Genomic DNA, 14,613 nt, shown 5'->3' with positions numbered 1-14,613 from the left:
GCCTAAGAGTTAACTACACGGGATGAGACACGGTCGTGTGTCTCAACCATGTGAGAGACACGGCCTGGTGACATGGGCGTGTGGCCTGGCCGTGTGGTTCAATTTATTTGTTGACATCATAAACAGAAAGTTACTCGGCCTGAGGACACGGGCGTGTTGATGGCACATGGCGTGCCCTTGTGTCCACACGGGCATCTGACCCTGTTTCATGAGAAAAATTTCTAAGTTTTCCCAGAACTTTCCAAAGTTCTCAGTTTTGTCCCGAACCTTTTCTAATGTATGTTTTCAGTTTCGTAGACCCAAATAAGGGACTATGTGCATGTGATAGAATGATTTAAAATATGAATAAAATTTTATGGCTCGTTTTGCATGATTGTTTGTGTTTAAGTCCAGTAATGCCTCGTACCCTGTCCCGGCGTAGGACATGGGTAAGGGGTGTTACAGTAAACATTAAAGGAGTAAGGCCAAGAAATATGCTTGTTGCATCATGAAAGAAGAAAAAATGTAGCAACTTAACACATGTACTTGCTACCAAATATCCTCATCTTGAGTAATTATCATCGTTGATGAGAATGTACTTATGTGGGTGTGCATCACATTTATCACCCACCATGCCCTCGCATACCACAACCACGTATACCATGAGTACTCATTATACTTGTCTACAGTTCAAAAATTCTACGAATTAGCTTAGGTTATTTTAAATCTTAAGTCTACAGTTTAACAGAAGTATCTCAGTCTATAGTTAAAGTAAAGTAATCTTTATTCTACAATTTACCAGTTTGTCTAAAATAGCTACAGTACAAGTATCTTACATGGATTGACATTGGAGCCTCAGATTTCCAAAATCTTAGTAAATTTTATGTAAATTTACCCATATCATAATTCGCAAAAATTTCCTTTTAAATTTGAAAATTATGCATGCAAATTTTATAACCAAAAGCCACAGGCTGAATTTTGAACTTGACTTTAATGCCACAAAATATAACACCCCAAATCTGATCTAGACGTTATGACCGGATCTTGAAGGTTACATTGACTACTTTAAACTAGATTGTTTATATTTTTAAACTCTTTTTTTATTCTAATGAAGATAATTTATACGAAAACCTGTTTAGTTTATCTTTTAGTAAACTTAGCTTTTGTTAGGCGTAGAACTTCTAAAACATTAGTTGTTTGCAACCAAGTTGATTTAAAAATCCATACCATTAACTTAAATCTCTCTTGGAAAACCCATTTGTGTGTTTTGATTTGCAATGAAAAATCAACTTATTTAATTTTTGAAAATTGGCATCAAATTTTAATAATAGAAAAGTGTGGTTTAATTAAACTATCTTACCAAATCCCAATAAAAGTTTAAATTCAATATTAACATCCCAAAAATTTTAAACAATTTATGTTTTAAAACATAAATAAACCTTTAAAGAAAACCAGTTTGTTTATATGAATCTGAACTAGAGTTTTCAAATGCCGCTCGATCCTAGTCTTGAGGATTACCTGAGAAGATAAAGTAATTGGGTGTGCTAGAAGCCTAGTGTGTGACACGAACCAAAACAAAAAAAGATATTCACATCATGCATAGATAACATATCAGAGCAGAAATTCAGATACAAAGCATGCTTAGCAGTGCAATGTCATACAGAATAATCTACCCTCAACTACTACACACCATCTCTATCCCACTCTACACACCAATTAAGGTAATTATGTACCCATATAACCCACCACCAAACTAGTGGTCATGTGCCACTGTATCATTATGCAGTCAAGCTGCCATATATAATGCGGAAAACCACCAGATCAAATAAGCAGATTTTGCTGGTAAACCGTCAAAATTATAGAACATAGTCTATCAGATCTTCCTCCTCAACATAATAAAAATCCACCCCAATGCAAATTCAACATCATAACACATTCAGATATAATCAGATTAAACATGCTCGTTTATGAACATAGTAGAACAGAAACATGCTAAGAGTATATACAGATTTTACAAATAAAAAATACATACAAAATCTTAGTCGAAATTACAGAATAGAGGCATGCTCACACAATTACGCATACAACAACTTTACAAATTTCCCATATCTAACATGCTCACAGAATGGTTGCATATAAAACCATACATAACGAATTAACCTTATCGTACATCTGATGTAATTACATAACCAATTACAGATTTTTGCTAACTCACACATCCAACCTAACTAAACCGTTCGAAATGCGCCCACACGCCTGTGTGGCCTATAGGGCCTACCTATCAAGCCCATGTGGCCCATACGCCCTACCTATCCAGCCCATGTGGCCCACATGATCGTGTGACATCGACTATCAATTTCAATTTCGCATGATTGCATTAATTTTCGAGTTTAGAGTCAAAACCTAATCGTTTTTGGGATGTTCGCACTACAACAACAACCAAATTATGCATATGACATCCACAACTTAATCAATTATTAAGAATTGTCACATCCCAAAAACTGGGTTAGTAGAATTGGGTATTGGGTATTGACTGTGGGCTCGAGAGAAAAATCGGGTTTTGTGTTGTAGAAATTGAAATAGGATAAAATAAATAATTAGTTAATAATAGTAAAAATAATAATTATTAAATAAAATAAAATAATAATGGTATTAATAATTGGGGCATTAATAAAAATTAATAGACTAATTTGGAATAGTGATTAAAGTAGAGGTTAAATGTGTAACTTAAGATTAGTTGTTAAAAAGAGAGTTATTAGAACAAGGGAAAAATAAGAGAGGACTTAGAGGACAAATAGCCCAATTTAAAAAAAAAAGTTAGTTGGCTATAAAAGCCACCTGCCATCCCAATTTCCCTCAATGCTTTTTCATTTTAAAATTTTGTTAGATCTAAGATTGAAATATTTCTCTCAAATTTTTCTGCACCTTTTAGTTTTTCTTGGCATCCAAACCTTGTATTCCTTCAATTTTGCAAGAAAATCACTCTTTCTTCTCCAATTTCTCATCTAAACTTAGCTCGTTTTTACTTAATTGTTACAAGTTCATGGAGGTTTTCAAACTAAAGGTAAATGCATTATTTTCTTATGTATTAAATTTTTATTAGGTATTTTTAATTTGAATTTTCATAGATCTAAGCAAGAAAATTAAAGATTCATGGTTTTAAAGCTATCTTTTGCATAAAAATGGTGAATCTCATAATAAAGATCTAAGATATGTTTTTAAAATGATTTTTAGTATATTTTGACAAGATTAAGAGGTTTACAAATTAAATTTATCAAAATCATTAAGTAATTCATGAATTAAGTGGTTTTCTTTTAAGAATGAGGATGAAGAATGTTTTTTTTCGAAAAAAACTATTAATTAAAGAAATTGAGCAAAATTAAAGATCTAGATCTATAATTAAACCTTATTTAGGGGGTTAGGAGCTAGAGGTTAAGGATTTAATTAAGTTCAAAAGAAGAAATTAAGTGAAATAGATTGTACAAAATAAGCCGAATAAGTATGTGTGAGTAGAGAATCATTGTATGAGCATAAAGAGACTAAGCTAAATTATTTTTGAATACTTAGTAATATGTATATTCTTGTGCAAAGCTGAAAATGTTAGCGGAGCCTCAACAAACTGAGATAAAGGCAAGTAGAAAGTTATCTAGTTCGACGAGTCATGATGAGCTACAGGTGAGTGCACTTGTATGCAGTATTTTTGCATGAATTACAAGATCCGAAATGTCAAAATGAGGCCTACGAACCTCTTTGTGGTATGAAAACTTTGGCTTTTTCTTGTGCAAACCGTTGAAGTCTTACTTAAGTTTCCAAATATGGTTGCTATGCAATGTTGAGGGTATCAAATGTGTGTGAATGAATTGTGCATTAAAGGTTGAGTGTGTGTGTGTGTGTGTGTGTGTGTGAAAATTGTGAGCTGTCGTGCTAATGAGTGTATATATAATATATGTGTAAATAAGTACGCATATATACAATATATATGCGTAAATGGTCTTGTGATTGTTTTCTGAAGTTTACGTGATAATGCTGAGAGCATTAATTGTTACGTCTCTGGGTGGGCTTTATTGGCTAAGGAATTAAAAAGGTAGGTTTGTTTATTTATATAATAAAGAGAGAGAGGTTTGGTTTTATATATACATATATGCGAGAGCAGGAGCGAAGTCAAGAAATTTCAAGAGGGGGCCGAGATAATAAAAATAAAAAATTTAAAAATAAAAAGTTAATTAAATAAAAATAATTTAATAAATAAAAATAAACTAGAATGATATCTTAAAATTTATTTGAACTACACTCTTCGATCCTTGAGCTCACTAAAATCATCAATTATTTCGTTTATATCAAACTTTTTTGCAATTTCTTTCTCAACGTACACAACCAAAGAACTTATTAAAAAACCATCATCCATCTTACTACAAAGTCGAGTCTTCATAATCTTCATAACAGAAAAAGCACGTTCTGAGGATGCTGTTGAAACTGGAAGAGTCAATATAAGAAGAATCAATCTATCAATGAATGGGTACATGACTGACTTTCCACTCTCAACTAAGCTTCTGCAAAGTTCAGAAAGTGTTGATATTTTTCTCAAATCAGGATGCTTACATACATCAAGTGTAACATCCTGATTTTGGGCTTAGTCGGAACAGTGGTTTTAGGACCACAAATCCGATGAGAAAAATTTCATTTTATTATATTTTTATGGTCTACGATTTCACGAAATAATTTCGTGAAAATTTCTTTCGAAAATTTCGACATTTGGGCACTCAATTTAGTAAAAAGGACTAAATTGTAAAAAGTACAAAAGTTGAGTTCTACATGTTAGAGGTATCAAATTGTTATGAAATTTTAAATGGGAGGTCCTTAAATGATAATTAAACCATTTTATAACTTTTTGGACAAAAATGGCCTTGATAGGGTAAAATTTGAAAGAATAGTAAAAAGGGCATTTTGGTCATTTAGGGGTAAAATGAATTAAAAGACAAATTTTAAACTCCAAATGTGTCCCTTTCTTCTTGCTACAGCAGAATGTACCAAGATCAGCCATGTTTAGGGTTTTCCAAGCTTCCAATCTTAATAGTAAGTGATTCTGAGCTCCGTTTTTAATGTTCCATGTATTTTTGAAATCCCGGTAACATGATCTGCTCATTTCTACCATTATTTTGAGCTAGGATTTATGTTTAAAAATTTACTCATGAATGATATGCATATATTTTTATGTTTAATGGTAGAATATGAAGCTTGAAATTGTGTTAAACAACTTTTGCTAAGCGAATTTACGTGAAAACGAGTAAAACGGTATAATCGGTGAAAATACCTAATGTTCATAAGTACATGTTAGGGTGAGAATTTGATGTTTCCATAGAAGGGAAAAATGATTAGCATGTCATAAAACATAAGAAAATAGGAAGAAGTTTAATTTCCGAACCTTAGGGAAAAAGTGCAAATATGCAAAAATTTAGAGGTCAAAATGAAAATTTTTAAAAATATGATTTTTAGACCCATATGAATAATGTGACTAATTAGCAGGCTAAATATGATATTATAGATCAAGGAAATCGAGATTTGGGCTTAAATCAGGAAAATACAAGGTTATGGTCTAGAATGGTAAATTGCCATTTCTGGATCTGAGGTAAGTTTGTACGTAAATAATTTATCGATTCTTTTTATTTTATTATATTTTGTTATCATATGAAATGTGGCTGCCTATAGAATGATTATTTGTTGTAAATTGCAAATTGAAAAAGGACTATGAATAAATTGTAACATGTTGGAAAGTGAGGAATTTCTCGGTTGAGCCTTCGGAATAGAAACGATACGAATGATCTATTGTGAGGTCATGTGTGTAGTACTAAGTGCAGGCTACTACGTGTACCGGATAATTGGTCGCATGTGTAGTACTAAGTGCAGGCTACTATGCGTACCCGATAACTTCGATCACGTGTGTAGTACTAAGTGCAAGCTATTACGTGTATCAGATGGTTAGGTCATGTGTGTAGTACTAAGTGCAAGCTACTACGTGTACCAGATAATTGGTCGCATGTGTAGTACTAAGTGCAGGCTACTATGCGTACCAGATAACCTTGTCTACAAGTGTGAAAATATGTGCAGGCAACTGAGTATCAGTTATTATTTCGAAGAGTTCAACGGGAAAATCGATTAAGTAAAAATACATGTGAACATGATTATATGATGAATAAGTGCAGGTATATGTTTAAGAAATTTTGAGCAATATGCTTGATATTTGAGTGAACTTCGATAAGACAAAATGGATTAAGTGAAATTATGTAAGAGTGAATTCTAGTAGTAAAATGTGTTGGACAGCAGCAGTTGTATGACTTTAAAAATTCACCAAAACTTGTGTAAGTTGAATTAAATTTCAAATAAATTATGTAATTAAAGATTAATGAGTCTATTTTCATATAAAGGAAACAAGGGGATAAAAAGAGTTGTATATCATGTGATATTCTAATTTTTGTGAGACAGAGTTAGAATGAATTCGAGATCCCCTGTTCTGACTTGGAAATTTTGTTAAAAATTGTAGAAAAATAATTATGGGTTATAATTTATATGCTTAGAATCTTTGATGAGTCTAATTTTAATATAAACAAATGGGAACATTATCAGAGTCTCGTAATATGAGATAAATAAAGTTTAGTGAAGAAATGTCGAAGCTGTCAAATAGTGAAACAGGGGAGACTTTGAATAATAAACTGTACTTATTGGCTAGACCAAAAATTATGAAAATTTTATGGTGTAAATATATATGAGTCTAGTTTCTAGGAAAATTTATATATATTAATTTGGAGTTCCGTAACTCCATATATAAATGATTTAGTAACTTTGACTCAAGAAAGCAACTTAACCAGAACATGTGTAAATGTACAATTTGGTTAGTTTTACTATGGAAAGAATGTTAGTAAATTGCTTATTATTATTTCATGCGAGCTTACTAAGCGTAAAGCTTACCCCCTCCTTTCCATTTCTTTTAGTGTTGTCAGGTTAGCTCAGGGTTGGAGATCATCGGAGGCAGCATCACACTATCAAGCCAACACCTTGACAGTATAAACACATATGCTAGAATTATCAAGTGAGTGGCATGTATAGGGACCTAGTTTTATAACATGTGTTATTATAATTTGGCCAAATATATTGGTCTTTAGTGAGCTAATGATTCTGGCTTATAAATCTAGCTATTTATGTTATGTTTGATATTGGTGATGTGCATATGCCTGTTTGCCATGCATGGTTGGTAATATGTTATGTGTTGTTGTGAATGTTTAAGTCCGTTAACGCCTCGAACTCTATCCCAACGTTGGATACGGGTGAGGGGTGTTACATCAAGTTCATAATGCTTCAACTCATATGGGAGACATTCTTTCTCTTGTTAAGAAAAATCTTCTGGATAGAAATTGTTTACAAGAATGCAAATTTTATCAATATCAAATAACTTGAAAAATTCCTTAGGATCTAAAGCTGTAGTAAGAGTGAGAAGTTCAACAACATTTTCGTTAAACCTGCTCTTCAATTCTTGCAACTGAGTATCTATTATAGCAAAAAATATATCCACTCGATAATGATGCTCCACAATAACATCTTCCTTCTTGTTGTGACTACGATCCACAATGTATTGAGCATTCATATCTGGAAAATCCAGCTCCCAAGTTTCACAAAAAGATATCACATTTTTCAACAATTCATTTCATCCATCATCTCTCGACTTTTGAATTAAATCTTTCGTTGTTAAAACTAAACTCATGCCATTTAATATATCTTGAGAACAACGTTGCAAAGCTTGAAAAAGGTTATCAATAATCCCTAAAACTTCCTTCATCATATGAAAAATAAAAATAAACTCAAAAGATCTCAATCTATTATATGTGTTATGAGCATCTCCTCGCTGGGAATAGCTAGAAGCAGTATTTTTTAGATTTTCAAGAACTGTGCTAGTAGCATTGTACATCTTCAGTAAACTAGTAACTGGATTTAAATGGGAACTCCATCGAGTTTCTCCAGGACGTTGTAAAGTGCCAATTTGATTCATTCCAAATCCAGTTGCTAACTCATTGATGGATACCAAATGAGTTATGTTAGTTGCTTGGGCTTTCTGTAATTCATCGTGTCATTTGGAAGAAGCCGAAACAATATTAAAAATATCAGACAAGTCTTTAAAGAATTAATGCACTTCAACCAGTTCTCTTATTGCTGCATCCAATGCTAACTAAAGATAATGAGCAAAACAATGAACATAATAAGCATATCGACAATCATTCAAAATCAAAGCTTGAAAGCTATTAAATACCCCACGCATATTTCTTGCTCCATCAAAGCCTTGACCTTGGATATTTTGTATGTCAAAACTATGTTGCAAGAGAACATTAAAAATCACATTCTTCAAAGTCAATGATGCAATATCTTTAACATGGACTACATCAAAAAATCATTCTTTTACCTGTCCTTATTTATCAACAAATCTTAAAATAATTGCCATTTTCTCTTTTTTTGACTCGTCTCTCGCTTCATCCACAATAATGCTAGAACTTTCTATCACCAATTTCTTCATGAATTACAATATGAACTCTACTGGCATAAATTTACAATATCTCTTTTTGTATTGTTGAAGAAGTACAACTAGCATTTTGTGGAGCACTTTTCAAAACATCTTCAACTTTCTCATCATACGATGCTAATAGTGATAATAATTCAAAAAAGTTCCCACAATTTTTTGATCTCGAGCTTTCATCACGACCTCTAAAAGCACACCCCTGAAATGACAACCATCCAGCAACATCTATACTAGCTTTCAAACATAAACGATTAGCTGAAATTTGTTGTGCAGTTTGTCTATCAAGTGATACTTCAATATGTTAAGCTTGATTCATTAAATCTACATAAGCTTGTTGTGTATTGTTATGCAGTGAAGTCGGATCTTTTCCCATATGTTTCAAAAAAGCACAATTGCATCTATCGTGTACCTTTTTCCAATTACTAAAGCCATTATGAGTAAATGCAGTTGATCTAAAACAACTACTTGGATTGTTATTAAAAAGAAAACAAGGCAAACAAAATACTACATCTTTAGAAGTTGAATATTCTAACCAGCAAAATTGTTTAAACAACTATGGTAAAAAATAACGAGGATGCTTTTTTTAATTGGAAGCAAGATATTCTGAAAGAATATGTTGATATGGTCCAGCCTTAATATAAGCTCTTCGAATTTCATCACACATATTAACTGGATACTCATATATTTGCTTACGTAATCTAGGTTCACGTTCTAAGTTAGACAAATCAAGTGCCTCATCTTCAACTCTAGGAATTTTAGAAGGACGAGTATCAGAGTTTAAATGAACAAACAACGAAGGTGGTACCTCAATTTGTGACGCTTCTGAAGGTGATTGTGTAGTCTTTGTACTTTTCTTTTTTTAAAAACGAATCAATTGTTTTTGACTTTATGACTGCAATATCTTAAAAGGTAAAAAATAATAATAACTATAAAATAAAATTAAACTATAAACTTTAAAACACAATAAAAAACAATTGTAAAATTGCAAGAAGATGGAAAGAAAAACCTTAGAAGATGAACTCGAAGCTGCGTTTGAAGGACAAACGTTGATGACAATAGTTGTTAATAGCAATAGGCAAATAGACTTCTTCTTTTTTTCTATTTCTTTTTTTTGCTCATTAATGCCTTTACCACTTGTAAAAGCAAATAAGATTAATACACCCAAGACCAACATTTCTTGCCTACTGTGACCACTCATCAACACTAACAAATCGTACAGTCCTAGGATCAAGTTTTTCAAACATCAAAGCAGCAATAACCACCAAAAATACTGCAAGACATACCCCAAAGCCACAAACCATACACATGAAAACGTTGATGACAAATTGAATTTTAACCTAAATTCACATTTAATATTATATTAAAAACTATCATTTAAAAAAAGAAAATTGTAAATATATCAATATTACATTTAATGTTATATTAACGTTGATTACAGTAATATATTATATAAATATTTAAAGTTAAAAAGTTAAAATATATTATATAAAAAAATGAATATTTTTTTTAATGTTCAAAGTTGGAAAAGGGGGACAAACAACAAATTTAAGGGAGGCAAAGTTTTCAAATATTAAGGGACTAAATACTAAATATTCTTTTTTATAATCTTAGAGGGGGCCGGGGCCACTGCTAGCCCTCCAAATTCCCCACTATGTGGGAGTTTTATTTTATATAATATATATACTATACATATGCGTGGTCCTAAATACAAAATATATATTAGTGGGTGTTGTGTTATATAATATATATTTGTGTGGGTTGTTGTATAAATATTATATGCGTGATTTTATTATAATATATATATATGTGCGTTTCTAGGTTTTGTTTCATCTAATATACATAAAAATATATAAGAAATTAGACGTGATAAAAGGTCACTGAATAAATATATATAATGTATATTTGTATATGGTTTTGTAATATTTACAAATAGATATAAAAGTAAATAATATAATGCCGACTTTTATCGATAATGTGCATTTATGCATGTACAAACCCGTATGTGAATTATAAGTCTTACGATATTGCAAGCTTTGATTATTGCAAAATTATATTATTATAAATGCTAGGTGCGAGCTCAATAGTAATGCGAGCCAATTATATTGTGTAATTAAATGTGATTAAATAGATATGTTGGCAATGTGAATACTTGAAACCGTTGTATATCATTGGCATGCTATAGAATTATGAGTACTCACCCTTTTTATTACGTGTTGGGCATTGTGGCCTGAAGATAGTGTTGGAGATATAAGGGAATGTTGAGCATAGCTCCATTCACCATAGATAGCGTAGTGTGTTTGGAAAGAGTGTGTAACACCCCCAAACTCGACCTAGAAGTTATGGTCAAATATTGAGGAATTACATCAACTCGTTCAAAGCTTTTGTTCTAATCAAATTCAGTGCATGTTTCGAAAACAAAAAATTCTAGCAAAAGCTCTCATAGATGTTTTGAGAAACCAAAGTTCCAAAACACTTATTTAAAAACCCATAATTCAAATTCAAAGTCGCAAGTTTTGAAAGTACAAACGTTGGAAGATCATTTTCAATATTATGAAAATCATTCGTTAAAAATCATAAATTTTATTTACAGAAAATATTTAAGTGATTACTTAATCTAGCAGCGAAAAAATTATCAGAGTTTTAGTTTTTAAAATCGTAATTCATTTTTTTTGTTAACTCGTATGATTTGTAATTTTACGATTGAAAATATCAAAAACAAACCAACAAACCAAAACAAAAACCAAAAAACAACCCAAAAACATATTACAATCCCAAAAATCCAAAAATATTACTAATCGAAATAACCATATTTAATTAACCACGAAAAGACAATCTGAACTCCCACACACCGTTCAGTTGTAAGTCGGATGTTCACTTGAAATGTATCAAACAAACAAGTGAGCTTAAAGTCCAGTGTGTGACCCGACCCACAAACAAAATTTTCTTATGGTTTTGCATATATAGTAATCAGATTAAAATTTCGTATCACATTACATAACAGAGCATATCATATATCTTATCGAAGCTTATCATATATTATATCAAATTGTCATAATTTTCGAAACATATATCAGAATGGAATTTCATAAATTCATAATCATAATCTCAAACACATTCTTTTATATAGAATCATATGTGTGTTCAAAATCAGGTACAAATGTAGACACAGATCCTACCCCCATCTGTAACACACCAACTCTGTCCAAACAATCACACCAGTTAGGACTACAAGAGTCCATCCATCAAATCACACCGGGTCGTGGTGGCATGCCACTCATAATGGTGGAGCTGAGCTGCCAAACATATATTGTGGTTTAACTGCTAAAAATGCAAAAATATTGTCTGAAAACACTTCCTCCAATATCAAAACCCACCCCAATGCACATGCAGAATCATAATATCATATGTTCATATTATATAGCCAAATTGAATAGCTTATTAAAACAGATAACATAATAAGTTTAACACACATGGTTTACAAAATATTCATGATTAACTCATGTACCTACTTATAGCAAATCATAACGCATTATTATACTTATCAGAACTCAACTAACATACCTCCTACACTTACCCATGTCTGTTACTAAAATTTATGCTTTTCTGGGCCTGCATAATGCCCACAGACCCAATTTTTGAGCCTCTTAATCGGGCCTCAAAATTTGCCAAAAAGGCCCATATGCCCCAAAAATCTAGCCAGTGTCCACACGGGCTGCAAGATTTCATACAGCTGTATTCTCCACATAGGCTACAAAAACACATATGGTAGTGTACCCCACACGGTTTGGCACACGGCCTACCATATAGTCATGTGGCTCACACGATCTACCACATGGCTTGGCACATGACTATGTGGCGTTGGGCAGTTTTGAAAACAACCTTTGTTTCATGATTTTATAGAGTTTTGATTGAGTTTTTGAGCTTTTTTTACACACCTGATGGCAGAATTGATTGACCGCATAACTAGAACCCATGAATCCTACAACTGTTCATCAAATCATACCAACTAATAGTAAAAAAGAACCATTCAAAATAACATTTTATTATCAAAATTCCAACCCCTACAACGAAATTCAAGTTCTTACCACTTGGAAATAGCAACCAAAGCAAAACTTAATCTGTTGGAGAAATTTTATTATTCCTTCCCTCTCCTAACCAAAACCATCAGAATGTTTACACCACAAAGAACAAGAATTAAACACTAACCAACTCAAACCTTGCTCAAAAGCAAATTAAAGCTAAAATAATAGAAAAATAATTTAACGAACTTATAGCACACTTAGACTACGATCGAAGTGCGAATATCACCCAAGAATCACAGAAGAAATTGGAACAGTAGCAAGCAAAAATTAAAGAAGAAGGAGAAAAGAAAACAAAACAAAGAAGAAAAACGGAGAAGAGGGGGAGAGAAGAACGTAAGAGTGGAAAGTGGGAGAGATAATTTGGGAAAATTTCATAACTACCCACATCCCACTAAATCCCATTCATTAACCACCCATAAGATTCCCTCATAGTAATTTCCACTTTATACATACGAGGACTCAAACACGGGACCAAAAGGTAAGTTGAAGCCTTACCACTGAACCAGTAGGCTCATTCTATCTTAACTTGCACAGAAATAAGATTTAAGTCAAAAGACCAAGGATAATAATTGAGCTAAAAGTTAACGAAATTTCAAAAGATAGATTTGAACTTAGGACCTCTTACACACATATAGAACACACAACCACTGAACTATATTAAATTACTTATCATAATTTTCCCGACCTTAATCCAAAATAGAGCGTGACCTCTTTTGGTTTCACTAACCCAATTTCTTCTAACTCAATTTTTTGGGATATGATGGTATGAGCATACGTGCTACACTTACATGGAGATAGCATACGAATTTATGAGTAATGTAGTATGTCTTGGAGATCCGTTTATCCAATAAGCTTATAATTTGATTATGTTTCATATTCATAAGTTGCCAATATATCACTATGTTGAGTATGAAAATTGTGTTATATGTGAATTGTTAAAGTATGTTTAAATCCTAACATGTCTGGTGTGTTTACTTGTGTTGTATGTATGTGTACTCACTGAGCTTTACCAAGCTCACACTCCTTACTTTACCTTGTAGATAAATAGTTCACGAGTTAGCGAGGATGGTGGCAAATTGGTGATCCATCACAAGGCATTTTTTTTAGAGTATGTGTGTTGAGCTCTTAAACTCCAAAGTGAAGGCAATATAGGTCATTCCAAGGGTTCAGTACTAAAATTGGACTTAAACTTTTTAAATAAAATTTTCAATGGTTATAAACAGACATTACGGACTGTTTGATTCATTGAGACTTTTTTTAACGTTATAATTACTTGTTTGATTACTTATCTAGATGGTTTTAATTACTTGTTTAATGTGGTGATAATTAAATGAAATAACAAATTTTTGCAACTAAGGGAGACCACTTAGTATTAAGGTATGCCTTATACCTTCTAATTGTCTGGATGAAATAATTAATTTAAAATTCATGAACAAATAATATGCTTAAAATAATAAATAGCCCATGGAATCAAAACTTAAAAAGGAATACCATCTCAAATATTTAAATCATATATCAAGCCAATTTAATATTTAAAGAAGCCATTGTTGAGGAACAAAAAATGTAAAGATAGAGATCTAATAAGTTGATATACCTTTCTTGTTTGACATTGAGTCTTGATGATTTTATCAAGTAAGCAAATAAAGCTCCAGTAGTAGACTTTGAGTTCAATCAAAATTCATCAATAGCAAAATTTCAAAATAACTTATATGATACTAATACACCCCAACATCAAGAACAATGAATTATACCGATATCAAATTCCAAAACCTTATGTTGTCTAGAATTTAGAATATTTATTATATTCAAATTGAAACCATAAAATAAACATATAAAACAATTAGTTTAATGATGACTAAGAACTAATGCAAAATCACATATTATGATGAACATTTGGCCTTGATTAATAAAAATGATCGATAAAATTATGGATCGTTATTTACAAATCTATCAATTTATAACATTAAGATTAATCTATCATCATTCAAACAT

The sequence above is a fragment of the Gossypium hirsutum genome, chromosome A06 (genome assembly GCF_007990345.1).
Source record: "Gossypium hirsutum isolate 1008001.06 chromosome A06, Gossypium_hirsutum_v2.1, whole genome shotgun sequence".
NCBI lineage: Eukaryota > Viridiplantae > Streptophyta > Magnoliopsida > Malvales > Malvaceae > Gossypium > Gossypium hirsutum.
The sequence above is the reverse complement of the archived record's forward strand: the minus strand, read 5'-3'. Positions refer to the sequence as shown.